Source organism: Nelumbo nucifera, chromosome 1 (assembly GCF_055504915.1).
Source record: "Nelumbo nucifera cultivar China Antique chromosome 1, China Antique-T2T, whole genome shotgun sequence".
Lineage (NCBI taxonomy): Eukaryota > Viridiplantae > Streptophyta > Magnoliopsida > Proteales > Nelumbonaceae > Nelumbo > Nelumbo nucifera.
This window is the reverse complement of record NC_142649.1, coordinates 216,003,672-216,019,149: the sequence shown is the minus strand read 5'-3', so window position 1 is coordinate 216,019,149 and position 15,478 is coordinate 216,003,672.

Sequence of the window (15,478 nt, the reverse complement as noted above, 5' to 3'; positions counted from 1 at the left end):
TGTCTCTCGTCTCTCTGCCACACTGCTGCTTAAAATGGGTATCTCTTCGATCTCACTCTCAATCTCAGAGAGATAAGTTATGTGGTCGATCGATGAAATACAAATAGAATTATTGAAATTCTACTTTTGCATGCTTCGTGATCTTGTTAATAGATGGTTATCGATCAGTTATCACCTAGCTATCAGCATCACCAACAGATATGCTTTCTTTAGTTGTAGAGCAATACAAGCAAACTGAAGAGGCATGCATGACCTTCACAATCAAAATTCCTTTTGTTTTGTGAATTAATAAGGGATTCGTGACGGCCGGGGTGTCCTAAATTTGCTATCTTCAGACTTGAGGGTATTAGTAGTTTCTTAGGAATTGTTGTTTGAAGTTGGAGAGGAACGATATGAACATCGGTGAAATTTGAAGTTTTGAACTGAATTAGCTTAATTAATGAATGAAAAACGTAACTGGACAGAGGAGGGGAAGATGCTGGGATTGTCATCGCATCGCACACCAGACTAATGATTAAAGTGGTGGACACTGACTGGACAAGGTATCCGATTCATCTTTTTAGTTGATGCGTTGATTCCAAACCAACGTCGCATCCCCAACCATATCATATATATTTGGGTTGTTCTGAATCTGATTCCTTCACTTATTAAACATTAATTGGGCATATATGCTCGGATGGCTCAACCTTCTCCGTGCCTTTGCTTTGCCATGGTAGATGGTAGAATCGTGGGACATCATGACTACTCCAATCAAACAAACACATACAACTCCACTGTGCAGAAGTCTAGGTCCATTTTTCTTCCATTACATTCTTATATTCATAAATCCCTGTTTTGTTCAGGGGTTAATTATCCTTGTTTTTTCTTCTTTTGTATGGTAAAATGGATGTGCTCTTTCAGTTTGACATTTTCCCACCTTTTGAACTTGCTTCAGCACTTTCAGTAACACCAGAAAACTGGACATATGAGAAGGGTGGAATCATCCAGGAATTATGGTCTTTCTGAAATATGGTCAAATAATCAAATGGCATAATTTTGGATAGAGAGGAATCCAGGTACTGGTAAGTGGTAGGGACTAGAGGCCAGTAGCCATACATATGTTTAGCAGTAAGCATAAATTCCCTAAAACACTATTCCTCCTAGACCATATCATGATCATTAAATGGATAAATTCCTTCTCTAATGAGTTATGATCAATCCAATTAAATTATGCTAACTATATGATGAGTTTCTTTTTTTTATTTGTATTCTTTGCTTTCTTGGATGGCCAATGATTTTTTCTTTTTTCAACTCAAAACTATATTATAGTTAAAAGATCATCCAACCATTTGCAATTCTGTTGTGAGGCAATTTCTTCAGCTATTGATCTCATAGAGGATAACAAATCGGAAGGAAAGTATTGCTTTGTAATGGAAATGCTTACTTCTTTTTTTCTTTCTTTTATACTAGTAATTTATAAGCAATGGTTAATGTGTTAGATAGTGTATGCTCTTAGCTCCAATTAGATTGATGTACAGATACATTTATTGCAAATGAATAAAAGTACATTATTGTTTCATGTTGATATTGGTATGTTTCTATGAAATTACCATTTAAACTAGACACTTATGAGACTCGTGTTAGTTTAGAATGTTCTTAGCCTTGATAGACTTGGGGGGTTTATCCTGCCAAGACTGACACTAATGTGTTGCCAAAGAATTTGGAGCAGCTTGTCTCAGTTGCTAGGGTAAGACCCGAAGCACATGTAGTGTGTATTTGGTTGAAATATTGAACCATGACCATTTTCCAGTTATGCCCAGGACCTTGGAGATTGATGGAAAAAACTAGAAAGTTACACCTAACCCCTAGACTTGATTATGGTACTGCACTAGGTATCGGATTAGGCCATCTTTGATATGTCAATCAGTGAGATCCTTTATAAGTCAAAACCTGTGTATGTAGGGGCAGTTTGTGAATTCACTTAAGTGGGTGATCATAGTGATAGGATTGGCCCCTTTGTCGGACAAAGTGAGTGATCGGGTTTGCACTCTCTCAGATGGAAACTTAAACTGCTGGCAGTGGATTTTAATTATGTTTGAGATTTGGTTTTGCAAAATATATTTATATGATACATATATACATATATATATATATATATATATATATATATTATGTTTTATGAAAAATGTTTGCAAAAAGTTTTAATTCTCTAGATCCATCCGAGCAGAAAGTGTGACACTGCACCTTCCAACCAGGGGAGAGGTCCTTCTCTATCGAGTAGTGTTTGATAATTATGGGCTGAGAGGTTAAGTGTAAGAGACCATTAAGGGTTGAAACCCTGATGGGCTTTATTTTACTTAAGTTCATTATGCTTGGGTTTTCCTAGGATGGCTGAATTCAATGATCATTTAACTATAAATGTTGGTCCCATTTTGAGCCCATAGTGATGAGCTTAGGGGTTCACTACGTTTAGCAGTGAATTCAGCCAAGACATTTTGTAAAGGCTGGGCTGAACCCATGTGAGCTTAGAACTGTAGGCTTTTTGTTCAGAAATTGCCGAGTGCATCTTCCTCAGCCCCTAGTGTCGCTCACTTCTTACACACTCTTCTACCATTTCGAGTTAGGGTTTCAACATCATAAAAAATCCAGCAATACATTGAATCTTTGCACGCAAACTCTGCAACACCTTCATTCTTAAGGTCATAGGAGGTAAAATCCATTACCTCATCTTCTTCTTCCCTTGCTTGATGTGGATTTAGTAGTTCACTAGTGTAGTTTAGTCTTCCATTTGCTTATCTATTTATCTGTTTTTATTCTTTTTTGTCAACTTGCTTGCTTTTGGTGGTCATTTCTCATTGGTCTAGTTTTGCAATCAGAGTATTCTCCGGTGACCGAGAGGCTAGCGCATCTCTTCACTCTTCAGACTAGTTTACTAAGTCCAAAGGTGGGGATTCTGATAGAAAAGGGGTGAGGGATTCCTCATCCTTTTGCTCAGGCCCCTGCAACGAAAAGGGAACTGGTCTGGAAGAAAAGAAAGAAACACTATTTTCCGTCGAGTTGCTAGAGAACCCGATTCTTGAAGCCATCTCAAGTGAAGAAGGGAATCTGGTATTCACACTAACAAGAGAGAGGGGTGCCTAACCCCTTCCCTCTCTCTCTCTCTCTCAACTCACCCAGAATAGTCTTATCTTGGTTGGATGGTATGGAGTCACTATTAATCCCAAAATATTTTACCAAATGCAATTTCGAGAGACCCATCACTCCCAGTTATCTTACTCTGATGGGTGGTGACTCCATTCATCTGGCCATGGAAGTGAATAGCCAAGGGGAATTTTCCTGACGTTCACACCCTTATATAGACATCAGGGAGAGTCGTTGACCTCATTGCTTACAGGTAGAGGTGTAAATTGGGCCATTTCGCCCACGGCCCAGCATAACCTAGCATGAACATGGACTGGCCCAACACGGCTCGGGCCTGAGCCATGGGCTATGCCGGGCCAACCCCCAAATTTTTCACCAGGGAGGGTGGCACGACCCGTGACAACCCGCGGGCCAGCAACTCACACTTTGCATGGGCCATCCATGGGTCGTGTCGTGCTGGCTCGACATGACCTACTTTACACCTTACTTATGGGACATGTGTGAGTTTTTGAGTTAATCTATACTATTAGTCTTCCCACTAGTTCAAGTTGTGGTCCAACCCAAACATAAAATGTGACCACATCACTTGCCCTTACTCCTGAGGACGAAGCGTAGTTGAGGGAGTACTTCCTTGACTTAGTTGAGGGAGTACTTAGTTACTACTGTCCTGGATTAAGTGGTCCTAGGCTCCTACAAGTTACAAAACCTGTTTGAGAGGTTGGTTGGTGAGAATGAGAATTTCTATGCTTGGAAGTAGGGTTAAGATTTTGTGCCCTACTGTCACGGGGGTAGTTCTGTAGTGGAAGAAACCCGTGCGGCGTCTAGGCCAAGGTAGGCCATTACAAACCTATTGTATGCTTAGGGCTAGGAGTTGCCCGATGAGATGGCTCCACCAAGGTCAGTAGCATTGGATCATGACCTCAAGGCTCATGACCGGGACACTCGGCTGGCTCTTGCCGGTCCATGGGAGGTGCCACTTACATGATAAAGGAGGATGACCATGATGAGAGGCGACTTGGCGCCGATGTGAAGGGTCTCCTGTATGCTGATGATGTAGGCACCTGTGGGCCGATGATGATAGGCAACCGTTGGGCCGGAACACACCCGTGCGCTATGGGCAATGGGATAACTCATTCAGCTTGGGCAAGGGGATGGCATGGTGAAGGGTCATACTTGAGCCAGGCCCGCATATCAAGCCTCCCTTGAGTGTCGGTAGCGCAATGCCGGTCCATGCACTGTCCCCATGAGCATGTGTGCGTCCATGAAGAACCCTGGTAGCCCTTTTATTTGTTCTAACACTTCTAATATTTACTTTTTATCTATTAGAGACATATCTAATGACTTGAGGCAACCTGTGAATTGCATTTCAATGCCAAATGATGGTAACTGCATATTGGATAGTTGCTTAGACCGACTCTGCATCTTTTGGACAGGTAATGTCTTGTGGTTATTTTACGTAAAATAGATGTAATTTATATTCCATTTGTCCATTTAAATGGATGTTGATTATGATAGGAGTACTAGGGAACTATTGCAAGAATACCAGGGCCATCTTTGCAAGTTTTGATGCCATAATTTTAGTGTTTTTTCTAACTCATCTATTTTGTAGATTCTAAACCATTTTCCACCATTTATTCCATCCTTCATGGTAGTGTTTCTATGTATTCATAAAAAAAAATGGTAGTGTTTCTATGTAGGGTGATGGGGTTAATGCAATTTTGGGTCCCCTAATGCAAATTTGGTTTCTCTTACTTAATGGTCTTACAAGATGGATTGTTGCCTTACCAACAATGAAGCCCATGTATGGTGGACCTGAGGATAGCTTCATTTCTTTTGGGATCTTGTGGGTGCATCCTTAGTGTCATGCTTTTGGGCTCACTACTCAGTGGTGAAGTTTTCTTCTTTATAACTTTACTGAATTTATTAACAAGGATGACACGTTATAATTTCCAGTGAACATCAAATTTCTAAATGGGCGTTATACACATACATTTTGGACACTGACACCAGCACAATACTTGTGGGGGCTTTTCTCTTTGCCATATCTGTACTATGTGACTAAAAGACCTCATATTCTTAGGATAAAATTTGGACATTAACTGTAAATATCTAATACTTGATAATCAATTTTTATTTGCTTTGTGTTATTTGTACTGATTTCTGCATCTGCATATAATATTTTTTTTTCTATTTCAACAATTATCCCATTATTTATACAACTTAAAAGATATATCATTAAACAATGTAACTTAAAATTAAAGCATGGTATCCAAATAGCCAAATCCTATTTTTCAGACTCGCTGAATCCAAGACCTAGTACTCCAAGCCCAACTTCAGGGTAGACATTTAGGACACCCTGAAGGTAGGTCAATTTATTATTTCCATTTTTATTTTCTTGGTAAATTAAACCACATTTGAGAGGGTAGTTCAGCATTTCTACTTGTTTCAGAAAAACACTAAATGAAACAATTATTATGAATTTCTTCTATTTTTTGAGCTAATGAGTGAAGATCATTCTCATCTGCTCATCCATATATCTTTTTAATTTATGTTGTCATTTGGAAGGCAATAGTTCAAAATTTCTGATTGAACTTGCATTGTGTACTTGAGACAAAGGGAAATGGTATAGATTACAAATGCACTCTCTTATCACTTACTATTAATGAATGCTTTCGAGTCCATCCCATCATGAGGGATCTCATATAAAATTAGAACCACATTATTCTCAAACAAATAACCGTCCTCCTATGAAGGAAGTGATGAAAGCTTCTCAACAAGAATCAACCGTCTATTCTCCTACCTAACATTTCCTCAAGTCCAACTGTTTCTATGTGGAAGCCTTTGAGTTTTTTCAAGGCAAACACTGATGGAAAAAAATTTTTGGCTGGTTTGATCCTGCAAGTGGTTTTGGTTTTTTGTTTAGAATTGATTCTGGAGCTTTCTTTTTTGGTAAATGTAGGCCTTGTAATGTTGTGTCTGCTATCTATGATGAAGCTGTGGCAATCAAGGAGTGTTGTTTTACTGCTAGAGAGCTTGGTGTGGTTAATTTAATTGTTGGGAGTGACTGTCTATCTCAAGTTAAAGCTATTTCAAGCAGATCTTTTGACTGTCCTCTTCAGTCCTCAGATTTAGCCTATTTTATCTTTTTTTTGGGGGGGGTAGGGAAAAGCTTTACTTCATTATACACAAATAGTAACAGAGTCTATAGCAAACATACATCAGAAAAAACAAACAACTGAGAAGAGAAAACAGGTAAGACTATGCAGAATTAGACCTAGCTAAAATTAAGAAACACTCCGGGCAACCAAACAAAAATAAACCTCGATCCTCCACATCTCTCTAAGCTAAGGTATGAGCCATCCCATTACCATTTCTGCTAATTGAGGAAAAGGAAACAGTCAATAGAGCCAATTAATTGCAATATTGTTGTCTTTTAGTTCTACCAAGTACGTTTTTGTGCACAGACAGCTTAATGTTCTTGCTCATCTTACCCATCAGGGCTTTTCGGTTGCTTGACCAGCTTTCCTTCCTGGCTGCATTCTGCATTATCACAGGACTGTTCCCCCCCCCCCCCCCCCCCCCCCCACTTCCTGGTTAGGTCCAGCCCTGTTTGGCTGGCTGGTTGTGCTTTTCCCTTCTGCTTTCTGCTGTTCATTTTTTTTACCAAAAAACAAAACAAATAACCCTCCTCCAACTATTCTTTTTCATATAAAGTGGAAACTACTACATTTTACTTCTCACAAACAAATAACACAAATGAAATTTGCATACCCATACAATAATACCAGAACTTATAAATCAACCCATTTGCAAATATATATATACCAGTGCAAATGAAATTCGCACTACAAACTGAGCCTAAAAGTCAACTGTAGCTGCTATTGACTTGGCTTTGTAATTAAGAGGCGGTGTGTTGTTGAATAATCATGGAATTGATTTGAGGAGTTGTTTAAATATTATAGTTTTTTTTTGGTGGAGCAATTCAACAATTCGGGTCAAGATATATAACAATTCCTTCGTTGACTCGATAATTAATTCTGATTACATAGCAATTTATCATTCACATAGAACCAGGGCAAGGCTAAACATTGCAAACCAGTAGAGCTGCAGCCATGAGAGAAACATTACATATCACTCTCTACTTTCTCATTCCGTCTTGTGTTTTCCTGGAAGCTCATGCTCAGGATGAAGCAGAAGCTTTGGTGAAATGGAAGGACAGTTTAAGCTCTCACTCTCTCACTTCATGGTCCCTCACAGTCGGTTTAGATAAATCTTGCCAATTCAGGACAATTCATTCACAGGTCCAATTCCATATCAGATTAGCAATCTACAAAAGGTATGGCATCTTCATCTTGGGGGAAACATTTACCTTGAGGGGTTGTGTGTACTCTAGTTCTGGTTTTGGCCATTCATTCTCTTAGTCTGGGTGGTTGTTTTAGGGCCTAGTCCTGATTCTATGTTGGAGTGGGTTTAGGCCCTTTTGTGGAGTTTTGGTTTTGGTCTTGGACAAGGAACAGATGCTCTAGCTGCTAGAGCATGGGGTTGTCTAGGGCTGTAATGCAGGACTAAAATTATGCAGAGCTAGAGCATGGGGTTGCCTAGGGCTGTAACTAGATCATTCTACATATACAAGAGCTGTAATGCAGGACTATAATTATGCAATAAGTTACTTATACTGAACCACTGACCTTGAATGTGTCGTTCAATTGAGTGCCCACAAGTGCTAACATGTTGACAGATGCCCTAGAAAGAGCTAGGGTAGACAAGGAACAGATAGAATGGGGTTGTCTAGGACTGGGCTGCAGCTTGTAATAGCTTCTCTTTATTTTTTCATGTTTGTGCTGGGCTCCCTATGACAGGGAGCTATACTATGTAACTATTGGCCTGCTGTCTAGTTGGACCTTAATAAAACATTCCAGTTGATTATCAAAAAAAAAAAAAAAAATCTGTAGGAGGAATGGTATATGACAGTTTGTTGAGTGGAAGCCTCCTGCTAGTTAGAAAATTTCATAATCTCTGTCTTTTCACTTATGTTTTGTCTTTGCTTGTATTGAATAAATTGTCAGATAGAAAGCAAATTATTTAACAGAAAGTGTGGGAGGGCTGAACAACACATGATATTAGATATGACTATTTGATGACACTTCATATCAGACCGTATCCTTTAAGTGTACTTAATTATAGTTATCCATGCAGTCCTCTCTATGTTGTAAACTTCATGAGATTTTTCATGTCAAACATTTTTTTTTGGTAAAATGACTGATGATTGATAATGAACTTATTTTATAAGAGTTACAAAAGTTAGAAACAAGAGCTTTGAATGCCAAGGGACTTAATTTTACCTGCTTGGTGATGCTAATTTTGACCTGTTGCATGAAGACAGTATAGGGTTTCAGGTTTCATTAATTGAGTTCTTTCCAAGTCCTTAACCCTAGATAATATTCATTGTGTGCTATCTTATACAAGTATGGAAATGGCATGAAGACAGTACAGGGTTTCGGCCTTGACCTTGGGCTTGGGCTTTAAGTCCAACTCTTAGGGTTGGTTGTAGGTTGAGCTAAAACCCGGCTCAGCCCACCCAACTTGCCCCTACCCTTGTGTTAATAGTTATAAGATATAAATATATAAGCACTATAGTGAAAAAAGAATAGAAGGAATAAAAAAGTTTCAGTTCCATAATAATTAGAAACAAAATGAGTGGCTTCTTTTTTTCCTTCAGCAAAAAAAGTATTTGGAGAATACTCCTATGCCAAGGTTTGGGTAGTCATTAATAAATTGTATTAAAATTTGTATTTCCTATCCAATAGAATTTCAAGTGGATATTACTAACAGGAAGAAAGGGTAAGCATATAGTAAAGTATTGTGGATGGGAATTGAGATGATGATAGAAAGTTTTGAAATGCCAATATGCCAAGTTCTGAACCATTTTTATTCAAGCAGAAACAATAAGTTTGATTTGATATTCAGTTTGAAACTGAACTTCCAAATCTGAAAATTGAAACTGAAACAAAAATTTTCAGTTTGACTTTTCGGTTTTAATCCCACCCCTATTACTGCATACACCAATTTGCTTTTCCTCACGTAGAACAGCCATTCATTAAACTAACAACAAGGCTAAAATTTAGTAGAAGATAAGAAATCAGGCACAAATGGCCAAGACTTTGGTCTAAGTGAGAGGCCAAAGCGTGCAGACTTTTGTCATCTAATTATAGTATTTTTTGGCGCATTTATCATTTTGCTCAGGGTCATATTTCTGATAAACATGGGATAGGTGGTAGGCTATGGGTCCCCCAAAGTCCAGAACCATGTTAATAGTCATGTTTTCTCTTGACCCAGGGATGCAATTTGGGCAGGTTTTTCCCGAACTGAACCCGAAAAAAGTCAGATTATTGAAAAGTATAATATTGGTTGGGTTTGAGGCCTTGTCCAATCCAATCCAACCTGAATCAGATTTAACTTTATATTTGTATGCATAATCTTAAATACACATGTATTTAAATATACAAGTATGAATCAATATATTAATGTACAAATACATTTGTGTATATATGTGTGTCAATAATTTTAAGTTAAAAGAAATATTTCTAAAATGTGATAACTAACAATGTTATCAATACTCTCAAATATATAGTTGGTTTATTTAATTTAATTTAAATACAAGCCCACATAATGCGGATGCTAGGTCATAAAGAAACTCATGTAATACTCATAGTTGGAATCAGCTAGCTTGTAGTCTCCACCAGCTAGAAAACCAAAGAAACTCATGTAATATTGATAGTTGGACCCAGCCAGCCGCTCCTTCTGGAGCAGCTTTGCAGCAACCACTCATTTCAGAAAAACCTCTCTTGAATGAGCTTTGTTGCCAAAGACTTGGATGGCAAATGTCAAATCTGAAATGGCCAATGAGAACCCACATTGCCAAAGCCCTAAAAAAGATTTACAGTTCAACAAGTAAAGCCTCTGTTGGCAAATGTCCAAAAACCCACATTGCCAAAGACTTGGATGGAAAATGCCAAATCTGAAATGGACTTTCCATGTTCAGCAAGTAAAGCCTCTATTGCATAACAAATCTAAAATGTCCAAGAACCTACAATTAAGTATGCTTTCTTATCTAATAATTAAGTTGAAGAGAAATATATTTATTTGCCTATGTTATTTTGATGGCTTGGATTTGATAAAAAAAATATTGATTGTAGGATATGATTAAGGGTTTTTTGAAGAGTTTAAGGAAGTAAGAAATTGTGGCCAAAGCAGTTGTTATAAGCAAAGACCCATGTAAAAAAGTAGGAGATACTGAATTGGGTCAAAATTTTTGGGAGGTATATGTTGAGGTACCGATAATTCGTAAGGAGCCTTTACTAAGACCCCATGGACATCATAAGTCAATTGGAACATCTATTGGAGCTACTATTGCTTGGCCTTTGTTTTCGGTAAATATTACAAATTTACGTATAATTATTTTTATTTCATTTTTATTGCTATATGTGATTAGGTAGTCAATGGCTATTAATTTACAAAGGTTACACCTATTTACTTTGTTTTTTTTTTTCTTTTTGTTGCTTTTCTTTGCAGGTTGTAGAGGAAGAAAGGATTGGATGAAGACTACAAAGAGATTTTTTCTTTTTGAGATGTTAAAAGGATTTTCTTTTGGACTACTCTATATATGATTTGTAGGTTGTAAAAAATGAAGACATGTACTCAAAAGGAATAATGAATATAATGAGGGCTGAATATTGTCTTTTTTTTTTTGTTCTTAAAATGATGATGGAAGTTGATTGGAATTTTATGGATAAGGTTTATCTTTTTGCATTTTATATATATTTTCATACAGGTTTTATGTTTTTATTGAATATATTTTTATACATATGTATCAATTGGAATTTATATGTAACAACATTCACAATATATTGCACATTTTTTTTAAAAAAATTGGATCCTTTTTAGAGGCGGCCAAAAGTGTCTTTAAATACAGAATTTTCTTTTCTTAGATTTCTTTTAGAGGCACATAAAATTGCCACAAAATCCTTTAGAGGCATTCAAATGTGCCTCTAAATTGCCTCTATACAGGACTTTTAGTGTCAATGCAATAGAGGCAATCATATGTGCCTCTAAAAGTCTAATTTAAACCCGCCTCTAATGCTCAACCAAGCGCCTCTGAAACATTTAACGACAGGGCTTTTAGAGGCACTTACCTGGCCGCCTCCTAGAGGCATTTTTTTATTCTTTTAGAGGCGGTTATGACCGCCTCTATAGATGAATTTTCCAATAGTGGACTAAGTTAATATATTTTTAGTACTTTTTGTATTTTTGTAATTTTGTAGTTTTCATTATCAATGTATTTCTAATAATTGTGTATTTTGGCTATAAATTTTCAATAATTATTAGAGATTAAACTATTGTTATTTATTAGAGATGAAATTATTAATTTAGCCAACCCAATGAGTTGGTTCGGTTCGGTTCGGTCGTAGGCTATTTAGCCAACCCAATGACCTGGTCAGGTTGGCGAGTTGGTCAGCTGAAACCGACTAACCTTTTGCAAATTTTTTGGTTAATTTTTTGGTTTGATTAGTCATTCAAAAGATTTAAACTTAAAAATTAAATTTAATTTTAAAAATTGCAGTACAATTATTAAAAAATTAAATTTATAATATAAAATATCTGAGACTAGGAAATATGGGAAATTTTCCACTTTTCCATATTAAGAATTATATTTAAAATATAAAATATTAATATATATATCCATGGTTAGGTAGTTCAATTGGGAAAATTTTGAACCAAAGCCAACGTAAAATACCAAAAAACTGACCAACTCGGGTCAAGTTGATCGAGTTGGTCAATTTCATTACTTTGATGAATAAACCTAACTGAAATTAATTTTTGTTATTTTTGTATTATAAAAAATTTATTAAAAGTAGTATAGAAAATATGAATAATTATTATTTTTTTTTAAAGTTGAAAATATAAAACAATTGTATAATCTTATGTGTTTCTATTATGGTCATTTACTAGAACACATCTTATAGTTTTACATATTTACTTAAACCTACTTAATAGTTTTCATTTTACTAAAACATCCCATATATTTTACAGCTTATTTACTTAATCAACCTTTCATTAAGGAGTGTTTGTTTTGCCATTAGGCCCATGATTTTTTTATTCCAAAAATACCCTTAACATATTTTTTTTACAGAAAACAAAATTGACCAAATATAACCAATAGAGTGGTTGCCCGTGTCTTATTAAGTGCAAAAATGTTATTTTTATTTTTATTTTCCTTTGATTAAATTTATTTAAATGAACATTATGGTCAACACTATCATTTTCCATTGTCATCTAATGGAATATTGATTAAATTCATTGCAAATTACAAGTGGTGTTTTATTAAAATGCTAACTATAGGGTATATTTTAATAAATCCATGAAACTATAAGGGACATTTTAGTAAATGACCATTTATATTATTTAGCTTTCACTTAATAAATCCCATGCATTGCACGGGTCCCCGCTAGTTTGAATATATAATGTTAACTTATATATTTGCTTTTTACTTACACACGTACATAGTTTGTTCCCTCACACTAGTTCATTATAATTTTTAATTATTTTCATGCTTTTATTAATAAAAGTTTAATGAATGTTATATATGTGAGAGCTGTTGTAAGTTCTTCTATGTGTTTGATTTGGTTTTTGTTAGTGTTCAAAATTGGGTTTTTGTTGGTTTATTGCTTCTTAGGTGTTATTTGGTATTATTTTCATTTTTTCCTAAACAGCCATGTCTTGACATTTAGTAAAAGTGACTCCAAGTTCTATGCATATTTTAAATTGTTATTTGGTGCCGACTAAGCACCATTAGGCACTATATAGGTAGAAAGTAGAAAACATGTGCAAAATGACATTTTTCCTAAAAGTGGTTCTCACAGAATTTGACACATTCAATATTGCTTGAAAATGGTTTGAAAACACTCAACTAGGAATGGCAATGGGGCGGGTTTAGGGCAAGGCACCTCCTCCCCCATCCCCGCCACATAGTCAAGATGCTCTCTATCCCATCCATTGTGGCGAGGCGGGTTTGGGGTAGGGCACCCATCCCCGAATTTTTCCCACCTAAGACAAGTACCTAAAAATAATATAATCTATGGTTATTTTAGAAATAGGATTATGCAAATTTAGGGGTACTTTAAGAATTGGATTATGACAATTTGGGGATACTTTAGAAATGAAATTATGGGAATATTTTCATTATCCTTGTATAAAATCGGGGAAAACTTACTTCATTCGGGGTGGAGTAGGGCAAAGTCCTAGTTTTACGAGGAAAATTGTGATTCCTACACTCAACAAAAAAAAAAGTAAGGGAGAGAGAAAAATACCTACATGACACTAACATATCAGAAACATCTTAAAAATTAATAATCATTGACTAGAGACAAACACATCTGTTTTGGATACTCACAAATACCCACATTCAAAAATTAATTTTGACCCAAATATAACATTAGGAATCAATTGAAATTTTTTACAAGGTATGGATCCTACCATATATAATTGGAATTTGAACCGCATATGAATTGGATAGGTATAAATCATAGTACCACATCCGAGTAGGGGTGTTCATTATATGGTCAAAACTGTAAAATCGAACCAGACCAAACTAAATTTGCAGTTTGGTTTGGTTTAATAATTTTGTAAATTGCAGTTTACGATTTTAGTTTGGTACATTGGATTTTATAAGCCAAACCAAATCGTAAACCAAAATTTTATACTACATAAATACATACATATATATAACGTAAATGTATAAATATAATATGAATATATATGATGTATAAGTATTATATATAATATAATGTAATATATCTAAATTGAATGCATAAAATTATAAATATATAATAAATTCTTTATTTTATAATAAAATAAAAGTTTTAAGTTTTAATTTTTATGGAGCTATTTGGGCTTTCTAATTGGGTTAAGCCCAATAAAATCATAGAATGGTCCAAAGTCCCCAAACCGTATTAGAAACCACACAAACCATAATAAAACGGTTTGATTCAGTTTGGAAATATCTCAAACCGTAATTTATTGATTTGGTCTGCGATCTTATACAAATGGCACCAAACCAACCTGTGAACACCCCTACATCTGAGTCGTTTGGATGTGGATTTCTTTGATTGGACCTGGTCCAAATCTTGTCCATTTCTTGCCCTATTTAAGTGTGTTTAAGACCAAATTATGATGACCAAGGTTTGAAAATATCAATAGGACACAATTGATATTGCTTGTATTGTATCAATATGGACCATAACCATCAGGAGATATGTTACTATTGGAGGCGTATCTTGCCAGCTGTTTGTGTCAAGCCAATACGAGTGTGTATTAGTTTGTATCATATTATATGTACCGATAATCATCGATATAGACCAATACACAATGGTATGTCGTGCCCTTCTACCATAAAGCTGAGGATAGAGTGATTAATCTAAGTTGTCTAGTGCCCAATGCACCTAAATCCTGAATACACCCTTAAACCACCAAATTATCTTGCTTCTTATGATAATAAGTGAAATAAAATACTTTTTATTAACTTTAGCATTTACATGCAATCCAAATAATTAATGTTTAATAATTCCAGCTAAAAAAATTACAAAAAATAATATTCAAAATTAGTATTTTATAAACTAATGTAATAAATAATCTATCAAATTCACGTTAAAATAAAAAAAGATGGTTTTAATCTCAAGAAATTTATACAAATAAAATATTAATAATAGAATAATTATTTTAGTACTTAAAATTTATAAATTTGCACACAATATGTATCTTCAAATATATATATATATATATATATATATATTAAATTATTAATTAATATTTTAATTTACACTAAATAAAAATATATTTATTATTAACAAAATATTTGAGAATATAATATTAAGTTGAATATATCAAATATACTAATCTACATTTATATCAAAAAACGATTTTAATTTCAGAAAAATTATAAAAAACAAAAATATTAATAATAAAATAATTATTTTAATAATAAAAAAGCATGAATTTGCATATAATATGTATCTTAGAATTTTAATAGATTTTGATATATTTTGTAGTTGAAATTATATATTTTTATAAGTCATTAATTGATATTTTAATTTACATTTGAGAATTTAATATTTGGTTGACTTTTTGTTAATATAAAAAATAAAAAAAAATAGTAAATAGAAAATAATTGATATATGGTTAAAATATAATAGGTACATATGTTTTGTGTCTTTGACTTTTGATTGATGTGTTATTAATAAAATTGTATGATATTTATACATTTCACTATATTAATTGTAATATATTTTTTTATATACACCAT